Source organism: Lolium rigidum, chromosome 6 (assembly GCF_022539505.1).
Source record: "Lolium rigidum isolate FL_2022 chromosome 6, APGP_CSIRO_Lrig_0.1, whole genome shotgun sequence".
Lineage (NCBI taxonomy): Eukaryota > Viridiplantae > Streptophyta > Magnoliopsida > Poales > Poaceae > Lolium > Lolium rigidum.
This window is the reverse complement of record NC_061513.1, coordinates 333,610,940-333,630,367: the sequence shown is the minus strand read 5'-3', so window position 1 is coordinate 333,630,367 and position 19,428 is coordinate 333,610,940.

The following is a 19,428-nucleotide window of genomic DNA, read 5'->3' as shown; positions in this document are numbered from 1 at the left end:
TGTCTTGAATTTCCACTAAGTGTGGAGAAAAGGGCAGCTCTAAAGTACACATGGTTCGTCAAAAGAGGGAAGACTCAGAGGTGCAAAGGCGAGTCTCTGGCTAGCCGACACGACACATGCATGCCGACTGGACGTGGCCATGGGCTTCTAGCGAAAGAAAAAAGTTCAGTATGGGGCCCACCACTATGGATATGAGCTCCAAGGCTCCAACCACAACCAGCTTCAGGGTCACATTCTACATTTGATCCGCAACGAGCACGGTGAACAATGCCACGAAGACGGAGCGAAATGCAAGTTGGTCCCATTGTTTGATCCTTGCCTTTGTTGCGTTGATATACATAACGTAGCACAAAAGCACCACGCGAGATAGCACTCTATGATCACGAGGATGAAGAACAAAAAGACGCATGGTGCCTCACCCATCTTGAACGAAGACAAAAAAAAAGTTGTCTACTAAAATTGTAGCGTCCAAATATCTCACTTAGGGGTGATGTGGTATTAATTTGTTGAGAATAAGTTTGGCAGTCAATTTAAATCGAATATACACTGCATGAAAGACCATAGCAAATGATGGCATCACAAATATATACAGAAAAACTTACATTCTAGATGTTTTTTTTTCAAAAATTCCATCAATCTATGTATAATCATCAACAATAGTACAAATAACCTTAAAAGGTAATAAAAATCACATAGTTAAATAGAACACCTACTGAAAAACTCACATTCTAGAAGTTACGGTTTCTGTATTAAAACATGTCTGCATAGACAACAATACATCATAGATGTTCACACGTCAACAAAGAATTATGAATCAAAACGTTAGTAGCCTAAGCAAAAAAGGTGAGCAGCCAGATCTATAAGTAGAAGAAACCAACAATACTTATTTTACCCATAATAATATAAGATAAGATATTATTGCAACCATTATACTAGCTATCAAGCCCACCAGCAGGTCCTGCAACTCTTTTCTAGTTTTTTTTCTTGACAGATACTCTTTTCTAGTTATGGGAGCCGCTAGGCTTACGAAACAACTTATGCGGACATGATGGTTTACCTTAGTCTCCAACACTACTTCATTGAAGTACAGGTATATACAACAAAGTTAATTTTGTTAGCATGATTAAAATGAAACGAATTACAGGTTATACAAGGTGATCTAGGGTTCGGCCCTATCGCCACCTCCTCTGTGTCACCTCCTCCGTCCCTGGTCGGCAACCAACGGGTCCCCGCATCTTTTGCTTGCAGCTCCAGCCGTGGGAGGGGGTGGGGGCCCCGGACCTGCACTCGACATTGATTGCTGGTCCTTGAAGTAGGTTTTATACATCCAACAACAACCTATCGTGGATATAGCGATGTTGTGTGTAACAAGAATAAAGTTTCACTAACTCATACACCTCGTTGACGATAGTCTCGTTGGTGGCATTGTGAGGAGGGTGGGGAGTTTTCTTGTCGTTGCTCCTTTGGAATAATGGGTCTCATTATGCCTTCATGTTTTGCAGATTGTCTACGTTTCTTTATTTGTTGGTACCTTCCCCAGCCAATGAGGTTTGGCTAGCTTCAATTCGGCTTCGGCGATGTGTTAGTGAGGTTAGGTCTTGGATATGGCTGGTCCAATCTTGGTGGTTTTCTTCTCTAGAACACCAATATGTTTCTCATATCACTATTGCCGGCATATTCTTCCTCCGACCAGCAACTTCTCAGCCGATGTGTGAACAATGTTTGCCTTGCTTTAGCATGGTTTGGAGGTCTAGCATCGAGATTAGCCCACGACGCTCCATCGGTGAGTGCATAAATAATCAAGATGGTGTCATTTTCTTAATATATGGCATTTGACCTCTTTGCAAAAAATAATGAATTAGGTTCTTGAATTGTGCGTGTGTGTTTCTTCCATGAACTATATAGCAATCAAAGTTAATACTCTACCCTCGGGAAAAACATGGTGAACTACAGGTGTTTGTATGAAACTCACTGCATAATTCGAGAATAAATTAGATTATTGCCTTTTTTGAAAGGAATGCGGTAGTGAAGGCCTATATAATGATTCTTTTGTATTAAGAAGAACCAAAACCTGCGTCCGTGAGGACTTGAGCCTAGATGGTTGGGTTGTATGTTCACTTTCCTAACCAAGTGAGCTACACTCAGTTCTGATTATATCTAGGCTAGTGAGTTATACATTTGTACAACATAAGTGGATCTAGGAGATTCCAACAATTAAGAGATGGAATTGCTGCACTGATTGGTTTGTCACTGGCATAGACTGCCAAACGGAACTGAAAGTACTACCAAGAAAAGAAGTTCACAAAATGGACATTTTTTTTGAGGTAATTCACAAAATGGACATTGGTATGTCATATGTTGGTCACAATAGCACACAAGAGAGCACAAGAATTTGCCACACTCATGTTACAGGAAGGGACTTCACAACAGATGCTACAGAAATAGTCTAAAGGGATAATGCAGGGCTGGTCCTAAGATTTTTGGGGCTCGGGACGAAACTAGAACCGGGGGCCCTATAGATAACATTAAAATAATAATCAATATAGTCATATACGAAATGTTCAGTAAATCAGCACCAGAAAGCCAATATTTATATCAAATACACACACGCTTCAGAATTAATAATTTTGTCTTAAGTCAACTTCTAAATATATCGCCATCTACAAGACCATATTAGTTTCATTAGGCTTCGCACATAATTAAGTTTTGTACTATGAACATTTTAAGTTCTGATGTTTGTATATATTTTTATATTAGTTCAAAATAAAAGATGTTCAAGTGATGAAAAATTACTTCAATTAGCTTGGTGCACATGCAGTAGTTCTTCTCACACTGCATCCTAAATTCACTTGTCAATGATCAGAACAACATGAATTGCCGCAGTTTCAACCACATGAAATTTGGGTACTCAAACTTCATGCAAACTTTGTGCAAAGTTTTTTCGCTCTTCAGAGTCTCTTCGTTTGTAAATCTACGTACAAGAAAAGTTTCTAAACTACAATTGCTTCATTACTCGATGAACTAGAACCGGAACAAGCAGGGACGGAGACAAGGGGGGACGGGCAGGGCTACTCCCCCTATGCTCATGATTTTCCTTTGAACATTAGCTATGAGAGCTCCTTATTTTTATGATTTTAGCAAGTTCGCCCCCCCCCCCCCTCTCATACTAAGATTGTCCCCCTTATGCTTCCTTCCTGGCTCCGTCCTTATGAACTAGCTACTATTGTACATGACTACTTGTTGCAATGGTTAAGCATAGACAGTCAGCAAAATCATCGAATACCTTTGTTGATTTGTGGTTCGTTGTGCGTCCTCTCCATGTCCAAGAATCCGGCTGATGCAATAAGCTGAGACACCGAGCTAGACAGGTTGTGGCGCGGTGGCGGCCTCTCTACGGTGGATGTCGAGCTCCTTCCGGTGAACACCGCTCTCGCGCCGACTCTCGACGGCCGCGCTCTGCTAGGGTCAATTTTTGTACGTTTCTTTGAGAACGCGGATGGATCTGTACGTGCGTTGCTACTCTTTTGTATGCGAGCAACAAGCCGCGGACATACAGCAGTAACAAACTTTGGCAAGCTTTAGGCCAGGACCAATGGTGTATAGTAGAATAGAGAAGTACTAGCTGGGGGGCCCTTAGTCGTCGGAGCCCAGGGCGGCCACCCCGCTCGCCCTGCCCCAGGGCCAGGCCTGGGGATATGGTCCTTCCATATTTTTCATGCGGATGATAGTTCTTACAATCTGAACACAAATAATTCACCTAACATAGATAGAAAACAAAAAAATTGTCGCCATGGATCAAAAGTATGTAAATAAAATCCAATGGCTAGGCTTAATTAGATGATGGTTGCAGAGGCAGTTCTATATGGGTAAATGATTTAACATGTTGCAATACATGTAGGGAACGGTTTGATGGTATTGGCATTCACGCATCCTTGAGGAAACAAAAACAATGTGTCCAATCATTAATCACAACAAAACAATATGGTACCAAATATCAATGCAGGAAACTAATGCTTAAGCAGCGTTGGGCTGGAGAATGTATGGCCAATATGAAAATAGAAAGCACATACATGCAAGTATCTCATTTGCATATCTGCATATAAGTTTTGAAAACAAGTAAAATGTATACGCATATACATGATTGATTCTCATGTACTAATAAAATACAATCCAGACATCTATATCATTTACATGTTGACATCTTATTTTGAAATGAAAAGTTACTTATTGGAAGGATTGCCCCTATAAATTCACAATTCTCTAGCAAGCAACAAAGTTAACTAAGTTCCAAGAATTTTTTCCGAAAGAATAATTCATGAGTAGACTGGAGACGAGTGGAACCATTCATGAATTGGTCATCACTCAGATTGATTTCACAATAACTAAACGGGACCCAGAAGTTCAACATATAGAGAAGGAGGAACATATCACACATGGAGCTCATACATACATATAGCATCAAGTGAAACAATGGACCAACCTAATGTTGATATGCACGAGCTAGCGTGCCGTGCAAAGGAAGGATGCTAGTTTTGTGTCAGAAACAAAATGGGTTAGAAGCACAGATCATGTCAAGTATGTAATATAATTATATGTGCTAAAAATAACAACTTTCACACAAACACCTGGGACATGATCATAAAATATACATGCTATGACGAGGTATAAGGACCTATGAGTATACACATATGAATATATTATGTTAGATGTGTAGACAATATCATGTGTTAGATTAATATGGTCATGTGTGGAAGGATTTAGATGCATGAATTTGCACAGACCAGTGGAGGAGGAAAATTAATGCAACTTTCGGATTTGAGTACTGGTTCGAAATTTCCTAGAATCTATGTAAAAAAAGGATATCAACAATGTATTTATCTTCTAGTGTCTATCTAACCATGACAATAAACAATATAAGCACTGACCAAGAAGAATGTGTACACTCAAACCTTTCTAAGATTCATGGTTAATATATAAATTTTGGATTTGTTAAGCAAAGATAATTGTATAATTGTATTGTTGCATTGTTTAGTATCATCATTTAAGTCATTACACATATTAACATAAAAATAAATGGTCAAAATTATGCACTCTTGGAGATGACTATGTCAACAAGACAACAACCCATGAAGGTGCATGTACTAGCAAGTACAAATCTAGCCACACAATACCTTGCTAGTTGAGGAAAAAATAGTTACTGTGACAGCTAGATGTATTAGTTAATATTTATCTTGTCGTTGGAATGATTAGGTACCCCTTTTCCAAATAATACTTGTTGGTTAAATACTTTGATACCTCAAGGAAAAAACAATGACAACACCATTTTAAATGTACGAGAACCATGATCCTTTATGTTACCAGCAAATATTTTTTGGTACCTTGTCTGCAAGCACATTTACACCCGAAAAAAAAGATACTCCATATGAGCATGTTTTTCAAGTTTCTTTGTTTAAAAAAAATTAGAAACTAAGGGATGCAATTCCGTAATCAGTGATAACCATTGTGGTTTGATTTATCCCTAGGGTATTTCAAAACTTTGGATTCGGCACTCGCAACTCGATTAATGATTCTCTGATCATGCTTCTATTATAACTCGTCAAGAGCCAACTTTTTGGGTGCTGATGCATATGTGATGCAATTGATTAATTATTACGATGTTCACATGTAAAGCATGTGTATCACTAATGCGTGTGAGCTTAACGATTGGTCCGCAATCAACCACGTGAACAACGTAAGTTCATGGAAATAAATAGTTACGTCATTTAGCCTACAAACAATTACATATGTATTCAATCTCCCGCCCTCGTTACAAGACCTAGCTCGTGCACATAAATGCACCATAGTTTTTATACACACGGGCGGTGTCATTTAGGAAGCATGTACATGGAGTACTCGTCACACAACCACAACCGCGGTCGTATGGCCACATCTTGATATTACTCCTATTCGGTAGATGTCTTAATTACTTGTAAAACTATTATTCACAACCGGAGCGTGCACGCCATCTATATTACTCACGCACATGCATGACCGATTATGTTCCCGCGCGTCAAACATGTCTTCATTGTCGAAGGGCGCGTAATGCCTAGGCCAGAACTTGATATCTAGTGGATACAGGAGCTAGCGAAACGGTTGCTACTAAAGCGTAAACTGCTCTTGTTTCCTGCACACGAGACAACTCGCACGACATCTTCGATTTCCTGGATCACTTTTCGACATCAAAGCTATGCTGATGCTGATGCTTTTGGACTATGTAACCTGAATTTCATCAATGGAAAAACTATACGTGTTGGTACACAAAACAGTTATGCACTGAAGGACCATAGCAATCAACGGATCAATGATCCATTTCTTTTCTTTCGAGTGAGGCGCACATAGTGTAGACGATCAGTCCAACCAAATCCCCACGCACCACGACACAACATTTGAACAAGCAAACACGAGGGTAGCTACGTACGGCCGTGCAGACAGGCAGCGCGCGGTCAGCACGTACAGCTAGCTGCTCGTGTGGGTGACACGCCAGGTGACCCTTGTTTCCGAGGCGACGTCATCGATCGAGTAGGCAGGATATTTTTTGAAATGGACGGTCGGACGCTACCAGGGAAGTACCACTGTACTAGGGTTTCTGACACTCTCCCGGCCGCCGCGCGATCCGCGCCGCCACTACCCGAAAAATTCCTCGTACGCGCCCACCCCCAGGACCCCCACGACCTGTATATAAGGCCCCTCCTGCCTTCCTCTTCCTCACCAACCCTCGCCCCTCTTCTCTCTTTCCATTTCTGCTCCGACCACCGTCTCATCCTAGCCTCCCCGATCTCATCTCTCCTACTCAACCACCATAGATTCCATTCCACAGAGCTACCTCTAGTCAGATAAAGAACCTGACCCACGTCGATAGGTTCCAAGCACTAGCCCTCCACCAGTCCACCATGAACAACATGGCCGATGACGCCGGCGGCGGGACTTTCGATTGGAACGACCATCTTCGGTCGGTACCCTTTTCGACGTTCGTGCCGTTGGTGGAGGCGGATCGTGAGGTAGTGTATGGGGGCACGTGGAACAATAATTGGGTAGCGGATCAGGGCATGGAGAGGATTGGTGTTGTGGAAGGCATGGGGGGTAAGGGGGCTGAGTTCATGGTAGGGGCGGCGGGATCCAATAGCCAGATTTCGCCGTCCGGGTTGAGGGAGCAGGGTCTTTATCTGAGCAATGACCATCTTAGGTCTGTGCCTTTTCCGGCGTATGTACCGCTGGTGGACGCGGGTCATGAGGTGGTGTATGGGGACATGTGGAACAATCGGGTAGTGGTGGAGGGCATGTGGAACAATGGTGTAGTGGAGGGCATAGAGAAGAATTGTGTAGTGGAGGAGAGCATGGGGAAGAAGGGGGTGGAGTTCATGGTAGGGGCGGCTGGATCCAGTAGCCAGCGCGCGCCGCCCGGGGGTAGGGAGCAAGGTCCTCTCAGCAATGACAACAATTACAGTGGGTTCGAGTTTGGTGTCCGGGACTGGAGTATGGCGGCTCAGGTGCCGCGGAGCACGGCGAAGGTGGGGAACAAGAGGGGGGCGGAAAGAGAGGCCGGAAGGGCGCCGCCGGAGTCACGGAGGCAGCGCTCGCCGCCGGGGTCAAAGGAGATGGCCAGCGGCGGGAGCGGCCTAGACTACAGCAAGTTCGAATCTCGTATCCTTAAGTCGGTAGTGCCGCAAGGCATGGTGAATCTGGGAGATCGGATGGGCGCTGCGCCGCCGGGGGCTGTTGGGTCCAAGAGGCGGCGCTCGCCGTCAGGCTGGAATGAAACCGGCGGCGGGAGCAATGGCGAAGCCATGGGGGGCGAGGCCTCGGATGAGTTTGCGGCGTTCGCAAATGTTGGCAAGAGGAAGCGGCGGCTGTGGGTCAAGGAACGGAAGAGCGTGTGGTGGGACACGGTGAACACACCGGAGTACACTGACGCGGACTTCAAGCGCGACTTCCACATGTCGCGCTCCACCTTCGACAGGCTCTGCCACATGCTGCGCTCCTCCGTGGCCAAGCAGGACACGGCCATCCGCGACGCCATCCCCGTCCGCCTGCGCGTCGCCGTCAGCGTCTACCGCTTCGCCACGGGTGAGACGTTCTTGGACCTCGGGAATCGTTTCGGCATCGGCATGTCCACCTGCCAGAACATCTTTCTCGACGTCACCGCCGCCATCAACGCCGTCTTCCAGGCCGAGGCCGTGTCCGCCCTGTGGCCGTACGGAGCCCGCGCCATGGACGCCGCCGCTGCCAAGTTCCATGACCTGACGGGGGGCCTCCCGGGCGTCATTGGCGCCGTCTACACCACCCACGTCCAAATCTACGAACCCCAGCACCAGGCCTTATTCTACTACAACCATCGCCTCACACAGCGGCACAAGGGCAAGGCATCCTTCAGCGTCGCTCTCCAAGCGGCCGTGGATGCCAGCGGCGCCTTCACCAACTTCTGCATCGGCTACCCCGGCGCCACGTCCGACGAGGACATCTTTGTCCGGTCGTCGATGAGCACGAGGCACGCCGGAAAGATGGTTGCCCAGGGCAAGCATCTCGTGGGCGGCACGGGGTACCCGCTCACTGACTGGACGCTGGTGCCCTACAGCCATAGTAACCTCACGCCGCCGCAGGAAACCTTCAACAAGAAGGTGGCGCTCGCGCGCGGTGTGGCCCTCGACGCGTTCCGGAGGCTCAAGGCGCGTTGGGCGTGCCTGCAGATGCGCGTCAAGGGGAATCTGGGTGTCTTCTCATCCGTGATGGCAGCATGCTGCGTGCTCCACAACCTCTGCGAGCGCAGCGGCGATGAGCTCGGCCACGAGCTGAGAGGGTACAAGCTGGAAGACGACGAGATCGTCCTCGATAACCCCGAGCGCTCCTTCGCCGCCACGATGGTGCGCGACGCAATCGCCCACAACCTCCACCACCATGCCGGCGCCGGAGGCAGCATGCAATCACTTCGATCGATCGGCTTCATGGCCTGACCAGCGGAATAAGCTTCAGGGAGTTGAGCAGCAGCAATATCATACTTGTTGTTTTGTCGGATTGGGGAGAATAGCGAGCAATTTTTCGTGCGAGTTATGCATTTGCTACGCAGAATTTCAGAACAAATTGTTTCTTTTAGGTATATGGGGTTTGGATTGTAGGTCATGGTGGTTTCATGTTTTCACATGCGTAATCTGCTTGTAATATCATCATCAATTTTGTTTAAATCTCATACTACATCTGTCCCAAATTACTTGTGGCAGATTTATCTAGATACGGATATGTTTTAGTTTATAGATACATATGAATCTAGACAAATACTCCATCCCTTCCATATTACTCCGCGTATAAGATTTGGTCAAAGTCAAGCTTTGTGCTCTTTGACTAACTATCTAAGATAAAATATTAATATATACACAATCTAATATAAATGATATGATAGTACATTACATTACGATACTAATATTATTATTTTATTTTCTAAATAACAAAATATTTTTACAAATAATTGGTTAATCTTGGCAGAGTTTTACTTTGACCAAATCTTATATGCAGGGTAGTATGAAACAGGGGGAGTATGTGACATCTAATTCGAGACGGGGAAAGTATTTCGTTTGGCTAACCCGTTATCAGATTATCCCTGATTTCCTTTCCCATTTTTTTTCCGTTGTTCTCGTTTATTGTGAAATCATGTTATGATGGCGCAGGTCATCATCATAACAAATTGCTTCCCAGAATTATCCTGTTATGATGATGCAGGTTGTCAGATTATTCCTGGTTTCCTTATGCATTTGCTTCCCAGAATTTCAGAACAAATTGTTCCTTTTAGGTCTAGATCTGGGGTCTCTACTCTGGACACAAGATTGCAGGTTATCGTGGTTTCATGTTTTCCTGAGGTTTCCACTTGCTTAATCAGCTTGTAATATCATCATTGATTTTGTTAAATCTCATACTCCCTCTGTCTCGAATTACATGTAGCGGATTTGTCTAGATATGCATGTATGTAGATGCCTTTAAGTGCATAGATACATGTGAATCTAGACAAATATGTGACATCTCATTCAGGACCAAGAGGAACTGAGGGAGTATTTCGTTTTACCAAGCAGTTATCTGATTATTCGCTGGTTTCGTTATGTCCTCAATTTTCTCTATTCTTTGTTTATTGTAAAATATTGTTATGATGATTCTGAATTGCAGATCATTATCTTATTTTCTTTGTGTATTTGAAAAGTTTGGATATATGGTTGATGACAAGTCAAAAGATGGAGTATATATGTTGATCAGTTTAGTGTATAAACCTTGCAACGGTGATCTAGCTCTCAATTTACCAATGCATTGGAAGCATAAGTACAACCAAAATTGTTAGCACTCAATCTTTCCTGAGAAACTAGCAAATCAACACCACCATACGCAATTCATTCGAGTTTGAATATCTCGTAGCCTATTACCATTTATTGCCTTCACGGCAATTTGTCACATTCAAAAGCACAATGATCTTCTAGCTATAGGTTGAATCTTGCTTTTATCTTGTATGCCCCAGATCATCGTCAGGCTCTGTTGCTACTCAGTTTTTTTTTACGCTGGTGGCCATAGTACAACAGAGGTCACCAAAGAATCAACTCTTCAGCTATTTGAACATTTTTAAACAATCGGCAAGGAAGGAAGGAAACACGGTTTAGATAAATCAAGCTAGCTTGTTCGAACGGCGAGGCAATGGCGGCGACTAGCATTCAATCTGTCAACTCCTACAACCTTACTTAATTTCTTGAATGTTTACAACAAATGTTGGGAACATGTACCTTGTAAACATGTATGTGTGCACAGTGTCTGAGTACTGAATAGTAGCCGATCAATGCATGTGTGCATGGCCTACTAGCATGATTAGTGCATGTGTTCGGCTAAGTTGATTAGAGGAGCAACACAACACCGATAGGTCTAGGAGAAGTCGTTAGCATGCATGCACGTTTGGTTATTAGTTGCATGTGGTTTGCTTAAGTCATTATGTCGTTAGAGTCTGGTGTAGCAACTGGTGGAGAGATAGCCAAGATATAAATCTGGGAGCAGGGCCTCTCATCACCAAACTTCATGAAGGCAACAGATACCGGCTGGCCATCGTGTGCCTTGGAGACCATGCAGCATATATATGTGACCATGCATCATATGTGAATATAATCGGTCGTGCAATGTTGGACGTGTCCATGATTGTAGTTCCTGAAAGAGGCGTCATCTGATGCCGAGGAACAAGTTGTACCTGCAAATCTGCTTTAGGGCCTGCGGGGAAATAAGTAACAAGAGCTGTAGGAATATCTGCATTGTATGAGCAGCTAGGTAGGATGTTTGTGGAGCATTGCCTGATCTTCCATGCCAGATGAACCTATAATACTAACCAAGTTTTTCGGTTGAACAATTAATCATTGTGTGCTTTCCGCAATGGCCGAGGGGTGTGACAAGGGGACCCCCTTTCCCCGTTACTCTTCGACTATGCCGTGCTGGCTCTAGCGGCTATCTTTGTAACACTAAGCGTTCGGGACAAATGGAGGGTATGGTCCCACATTTGATTCAGAGAGGAGTTTCTCACCTCCAATATGGGGACGTCACTATCATCATGATACATCCCGAGGACATACACATTGCAAACCTGAAATTACTCCTTCTCTGTTTTGAGAACATATCGGGAGTTCGTATCAACTTCCACAAAAGTGCGGTTATGGTTTTCGAGCCCAACGCACTTGAGGAACAAAGATTGCCAATATGCTCAACTGTGAGGAGAGAACTTCCCTTTCACTTACGGTTCCCTAATAGTGATCGAACCCTCTCTGCCTTGGATTGAGAGCTGGTGACCACAAAGGTTGCTAAGCACGTTGACCCATGGATGGCAATTTATGTCCTCGGCGGCCTGGCTCACTCTTACCAATGCATGTCTCTCGCACATCCCCATGCATGCTATGGGTATTTTCTTGTTAGGGGAAGGGGTCCATCGTAGCTTCGATAAATACCGCTTGAGATTCTTCTGGGAGGCCAATGGCCCAAAACACAAGTACCATTGGGTGCTTTGGGTGGCGCTACAAGCCTAAGGATTTGGAGGCTTGTGCATCATTGATACCAAAATTATGAACATTTTCCCTATACTCAAATGGATTTGGTTTTAGGTCAGGGAAAAAAAGGCTTGTGGGCCGATACCATCCGCAACAAATACCTCGGCAATAAAGATCTGTTGATGGAATCACGCCGCCCTGGCCCCCATCTTTGAAACACCATACAAAAATTAAAACTAGTGTTTAGCCTAGGAGCCAAAGACAAAGTGGAGAATGGGACCTCCACCCAACTTTGGCTTGATTGGTGGCAAGGGTCTAGGACACTATGGGATAGATTCTCCTCCCTGTTTGCTATTGTTGAGCGGCTAAAGATTCGGTCGCTAGGGCAATTCAGGATGGCGAGTACTACATTCCTTTTTGGTGAGCTCTAGGAGAAACGAGGTGCTTTGCACCACGAGCTTGGTGTGCTGCAGCTTTTGACCTAACATGACTCCTTCAACTAGGCTCTTGAACCTTCTGGGAGGTTCACGGTTAAATCTCTTTACCGAACGCTTTGCCAAGGAAGCCCAAAAAAGCACTTCCAGAATATTTGGGGGATCTTAGTTCCCTTGAAGATCAGGATCTTCTTATTGTCGCAACTGTCGTTTAATGAAATCATTAAGAGACATTGTAGCCCTTCCAATGGTAGATGTGTTTTATGCGGTGATCACGAAGACACTAAAAACATCTTCTTTGATTGTTCGCTTGCCAAATTCTTGTGGAGTGCATCTAGGTAGCTCCTCTATCAAGATTGGAATCTCTCTTGCTTTGCGGACGTGTACCGCTTGAACACCAAATCGGTCGAGCAAGCTAGACGGATCCTTTGGGTTTCCTATGCGGCTCTTTGTTGGACGTTGTGGAATGTTAGGAATAAATTCTCTGCTGTGGGACACTTCCCCACACCGCCAACTGATTGTTTGTACAAAATGATCACTTATCTGCAATCATGGAAACGTGTGGCTAGAAGATAGGACAAGCTGGAGCTAGTCATCGGAAGGACCATGACGCTTCATTCTTCATGGCGATACTAATAGTTTCTTTCTTTTGGTTCATTCTATTGCACTTTTGTTAGGTGATCTTCTACATGTTTTGGAACATATCTCCTTGATTTCTGCTCACCAAGTTTGTCATGTGTGTTCAAAATTGTAACGGAATCTATCACTTTGGTTCGCCAATGTTGGCTTCATTAATTTAAAGCCGAGCTTCGCTTGAGCCTTCCATCTAAAAAGGTGCAATGAAATAAGTGAAAGTATGTTTTCATCATAACACAACTTGAACATTCCTTTTGAAATGTGTTATGCAATTTTTCTAGCTCTAGTTCTCGTTTCATGTGCCCTTCTAGTTAGTCTTCAAGCAAAGGTTTTGACCCTCGGAGCAACAACAACAAAATTTCCGCGACAGAATTTCTTCTCCTAGGTAGTAATCAATTCCCTCGAGTTGGCTCCACCAACCTGAAAAGCAATCTTCATCCTCAAAGTCAGCCTTTATAATGGAAATTCTTAAGATTTTGTTTTTGAAATCATTATCAAACTGGGAAGCAATCTTTGGTTCATCCCGTTAATTCATGTCATGATGCCAAAGATCTTCAACGGTAGCATTCCAGTTGGAATAAAAGATGGTCATAAATATTCTTCCAATTTGGATACCAAGGTGAGGACCAAATGCGTGAATTTCCTTTGGCAAATTGAATATGAATAGAGTTTTGCATAAGAGCAAGAACTTTTGAAACAGAGGACCAAAAGTAGTTTCTGGTAAATTGTTATTTTCCTCCAAATGGAAGTTTGTGGAAAATATTTAGCTTTCAACATAACAAGTAGAAGAGAATCCTTAACAACAATTATGTTTTTTTCCTTCTTGTTTTTAGGATTGCATTGTGTAAAAACATAGTTTTCCACTCACCATGGATAGCCTAATACATTTTTGCTAAAAAAAGAAGTGAGTTTGGTAAGGGGTTGCTCGAATTATTCAGTAATACTTGCTTACTTGGAGTGGTACTACATACAGTTGGGTTTGCACCACATCTTCAGAGAACCTCCCAGGTTATTAGTATGGGCGTGGAAAGCATAATGGGTAGAACTAATTCAAGCATTATAAGCTGTCTCCTAATCCTTTTCCATCAACCACCAATTTTCATATTTAAAATATTTATTCATTTTAACAGTAGTTGGTTGAGAGATAGTAACTAATAATATGAGCATGATCGCTTACAATACATATCATAAACCGATGTGTTAGGATAAGCATTGCACCATTCAACTGTCAAGGCGCTCATAAGTAGGAGCAGAAGAATATCTCTCATTAATTACACGATTAAAGTATAAGGAGGCCCATGATAACCCACATATGATGATGGTTTGCTCTATTACAAGATGATTGAAGTTGGACATACGATGATGGTTTGCTCTATTACATCTACTTGTCTCAAAGGGAAACATGATATTATTGAGACCATCCATCCAATATACTAGCTTTCTTGGAGAATAACCAACCAAAGTTTCCATTTCTCGTTGAGGTCAGGGAGAAACAATGTAGCATCAATGGTAACTTCAATGGGAAAATTTCTTCTATTGAAGCCATTGTTCTTCCTCCTTGTTGTGTGTCTATTCTTGAGAGAACCAGAGAGACAAAAGACATTGTGAGAGTTATAAAGAAGAAAAGAGGAGCTGGGAGATTTATCTCCAACAACTAAAATTAGTAACTCATTACCATTTATTACTTTAGGAAATAAAGCACGCATGGCGGTGAGAAAAAACTTGCAAGTTTAGAAAAAAAAAACACTTGCATGGTGAACGTAGTATCTATAAATATTTTAGATTGAGCAGCTTGTAACATAAATTGGATAATATTTAAAGGATATATTGTAGTATCAAAATCATCGGTCCTATGTCCAGTTGAAGTACAGAACCAAACAACTTTGGCAGAGGTGCAATGAAAAAAAATGAAAGTTTGTTTTCATCATACCACACCTTGAACATTCCTTTGCAGTGTGTTAAGAAAATTTTCTAGCCCCACCTCTCGTTGCATGTGCCCTTCTAGCCAGTCTTCAAGCAGAGGTTTTAACCCCGAGAGCAAGATTTTTGTTTTTCCGCACTTCCCAACAGATTCTCTTCTCCTCAAGGGAAATTTATTCCCTAGGGTTGGTTCCAACAGCCTTAAAAACACATTTGTATGCACTCTTTGTTGTACATTGAGCATGAGGTGTGTGTATCCAGCAATCTTCATCCTCGAAGTCATCCTTTATAATTGGAATTATTAAGACTTTGTTTTCGAAATCATTATAAAATGGGAAGCAATCTTTGGTTCATCCCATTTTTCGTGTCATGATGGCAAAGATTATTAACCATAGCAGGAAAAACTGTACCTGGTTGGGATAAAAGATGATCATAAATATTCTTCCAATCCGGACACCAAGGTGAGGACCAAATACTTGAATTACCTTTCGCAAGTACGTTGGAGATGAATAGAATTTTGCATAAGAGGAATAATTTTCAAAACAGATAACCAAAAAGCAGATTTTGGTAAAAGTTTTATTTTTCCTCCAAAATGAAGTGTGTGGAAAATATGCAGCAAGAATAGAATCCTTAAGAACAAATATTATGTTTTCCCCCTTATTTTTAGGACTGCTTTTTTTTTGGGGGGGGGGGGAGTAGTATTCGAGTTAACATGTTGAGGCCAATGCTTTTTATTTCTTTTGAAACAAGACAAAGATATTTTCATTGATATAGAAGAAATTTTAGAGTGTTACAAACCATACATGATCAAGGGACAAGCCAAGATCAAAAACCTCAAGTCTACGCTCATGGAATTACAATAATCAACACTTTGGCCCTTGCCATGGACCACATAGCCACCTCATCTTTGATTCTATTCATAACCATATCGACTGAGAAGTGGTTCCGGAAGACACACGTGTTTCTTTCTTTCCAAATTTCCCAAGAAACAAACATAGCAAGCAATGAAATCACTCTTTTGGATTGACATATCTTTTGCATGAAAGATCTCCACCAATCTTCAACCATTTTCGCTTCATGCCACACCTCCGGATTGATACCAATGAGACCAAGCCAATGCTTATTGCTGGACAAAACTCTTTTTTTGAAGTGGCAAGTGAAGAGGAGGTGCGCGACGGATTCTTGAGTTTGGTTGCAAAGCTTACAATTTCCATAATTTTGCCATCCACGACGCTCAAGACTATATGTCGTCCACACTCTATTTTGGAGCACAAGCCAAGTAATGATCTTGAATTTGGGAGTGGCCCAAGGTTTCCACATCATGGCAAGAATGATGGAGTTGGTGAGTCCCTCAAATTGCATCTTGTACACCGAGGACGAGGAGTATGAGCCGTGATCGAGTGGTAATCTTCCAAGTGATCGTGTCATGAGACTCATCATGGAGGTGGATGTTTGAGAGTCTCTCCCAAAGGTTGGCAAATTGGGTGATGTGCTCCATGGACAGACCATCTTGCATGTTGATTTGGGAGACCCAAAAATTGTTTTCTAGAGCTTTTTGAACATTGCAATTCTTCCTTTTGGAGATCTTATAAATGAGTGGGGGAGGGCAATGTCCCTAGGTCGGCCTCCATCAAGCCAAGAAGATTCCTAAAAGAGGGCCTTCTTTCCATCGCCAATAGTAACCTTAATTTGTGGCCGTCGAAAAAAAGCTCTCTATCATTAACATTGTAAGGGGTTCCGAGGCCTATCCAAGGCTTAGAATCATCCATCCACTCCATCCATATCCACCTCAAGCGAAGCGCCGTGGTCAATTATTGAGGTTTAAGATACCAAGTCCATCCTTGTTCTTAGGCTTGCAAACAAGGTACCAATTCACCTTGAATTTCCCTCCTCTAACCTTGTCACTCGCCGCCCAAAGGTTCTGAATACTATCAATCTTGCGAAGAATGTCCAAAGGAATTTCTAGAACGGTGATGAAGTAGATGACCACGCTAGTAAGAACTACGTTGGCAAGCACGGTGCGCCCAGCCATGGAAGCATGCTTTCCAAGCCATGGCACAAGCTTTCCGGCAACTTTGTCTACAAGGTATTGGGGTTGGACTCTTTTCAATCTCGTGAGAGAGAGGCAAGCCAAGGTAACACATTGGGAAGGTGGTAAGTCTCGCGCTGAAAGGTTGTAGGAAATCTAAAAAAATCAATATCATCACATTTGATGGGAGCAACTTCACTCTTAGCGCAGTTGGTGAAAAGAAAGGTAACCTCCCCAAACTAATCCAAGATGGAGGCCAAGCAAGTGATATCCTCTTTGAACGGGGCCATAAAAATGGCCGCATCGTCGGTGTAGAGAGAAGTGCGAATAGTAGGGGTTCTTCCTCTCAATTGATGGAGGTGGCCTTGTTGGGTAGGTTTGTGAAGGATGAAGTGGAGAGGGTCAATGGAAAGCATGGAGAGGAGTGGGGAGAGGGGGTCTCCTTGACGCAATTCCCTCCCATGCTTAATAGGGTCACCGGCAAGGCCATTGAGGAGCATCCGTGAGAAGGACGAGGATAGTAGGGCGGACACCCAATCTATAAAGATTGGAGGAAAACCGAGGTACTCCAACATATCCAAGAGTAGTTCCATCGCACAGAGTCAAAGGCTTTCTTTATGTCAAGCTTGAAGAGGAGTGTGGGAGCCTTCGATTTGTGGAACCGTCTCGCCAAATTCCTCACGTGCAAGAAATTATCGTTGATACTTCTCTTTTTTTATGAAGGGCTTTGCGCATTGGAGACAAGCTCATACATGAGAGTCTTGCTCGCTGCCGATGAAAACAATGAGTTTGTAAGGATCTGCTCGAATTGTTTAGTAATACTTGCTTACTTGGAGTGGTCCAGCATATTCCTCGGTTTGGTTTGAATCGCGTCTCGATTTTAGCATGGATATCATCTAGCAAGTTGGTGTGAAGGCCTTCTCTGTTTGCGCCACTGAAAGTGCATGGAGCCCCCATGTGTGGTTTTGCTAAGTAATGACAATCCCTATGAACTAATGTTTGCATTGAGTTATATTTGTAGGAGTTTTCCATAGGCAAGCTTGAACCATATGTTGGCTTCAATATTGCATTAAGAAGCATATGAAGAAAATCAAGTGTCAAGTATGTCTTGAAGATGAAGTGAGCCCTCAAGTTTAACTTCAAGGCATCAACGATGAAGAATGAAGAAATGAAGTGCAAGTTCAAGGCGAGCCATCTCGAAGATCATTTGCTTGAAGCTTGTCATCCATATGGCGATCATGGATATGTGAAGATGCACCGAAGAAGAAGCTCTCCCATAGTGGAGTATGGGGAGCAATTCGCATGACTTCATCAAGCAAACACAATCAAGAAAGGCGTTCCATCTTGTTGCGTCAAGACCGTCATCATCGAGCTCAAGTGGAATGAGCAAGATTAAGGTTTGCTCTTGATAGGGTTTCTTTCTCACCGGTCTCATAGTGTAGTTGGAGACCGGTTTATAATTTAGTTGTCGTACTATCAAGAGGGCTCTCGAGTGAGTAACTCGATCGTATCCTTCGGAGAGCTCAAACCTTTGTATCCTTGCATCATCTTTCTTGGTTTTTATTTGGATGTTATTTATGTGATGTTTTAGAGCTTCTGCTTATTCTCATGACAAGCTCTAGTTCATCAAGAATGGTTTTTGCACGGGCAACTTGTTGCATTTTCGAGGTTGGAGGTTTGACCGGCATGTCTTTTTTAGATAGCTCAAACCTTTCATCATTTATTTATATCCTTCCTTGTTGGACTATGATGGTTCCCTTCATGATCTTGTAGAGCTTGTTCCTAGCTTCAAAACAAGCCCAAGATCATCAAAATCGGAGTCCGGATGCTAAAGTTATGCCCGTTTCAGTTTGATGTTTCTGACAGTTTTTTTTGGGGGCGGATAATCCGGCCCGGATGAAATATCCGGCCAAATATCCGGCCCGAGTCCAGGGGGAGATTTTCGGGGGGCGGATAATCCGGCCCGGGGGCGGATAATCCGGCATGGGAGGTCCCAAACGGTCATATTTCGTTGGGAGGGGTATATAAGACCCCCTTCTTCCTCCTTGGGCTGGTTGGTTCACTCACTCTCTCTCTCCTCCATTGTTGTCCTTCAAAGCTTGCCCCAGTTCTTGATTCCTCTCATGATTCTTGCATATTCTTGAGGGAAAAAAGAGAGGAGATCCAGATCTACATCTTCACCAATCAAATCCATCTCTTTGTGAGAGGAACCACCTAGATCTAGATCTTGGAGAAACTTGGAGTTCTTTGTGTTCTCCTTTTTGTTCTTTCTCTCTTATTCCCCCTATAGCTTTTGTGACTTTGTTGGAATTTGAGAGAGAAGGACTTGAGCATCTTTGTGGTGTTCTTTCCATTGCATTTGGTGCATCGGTTTGAGTTCTCCACG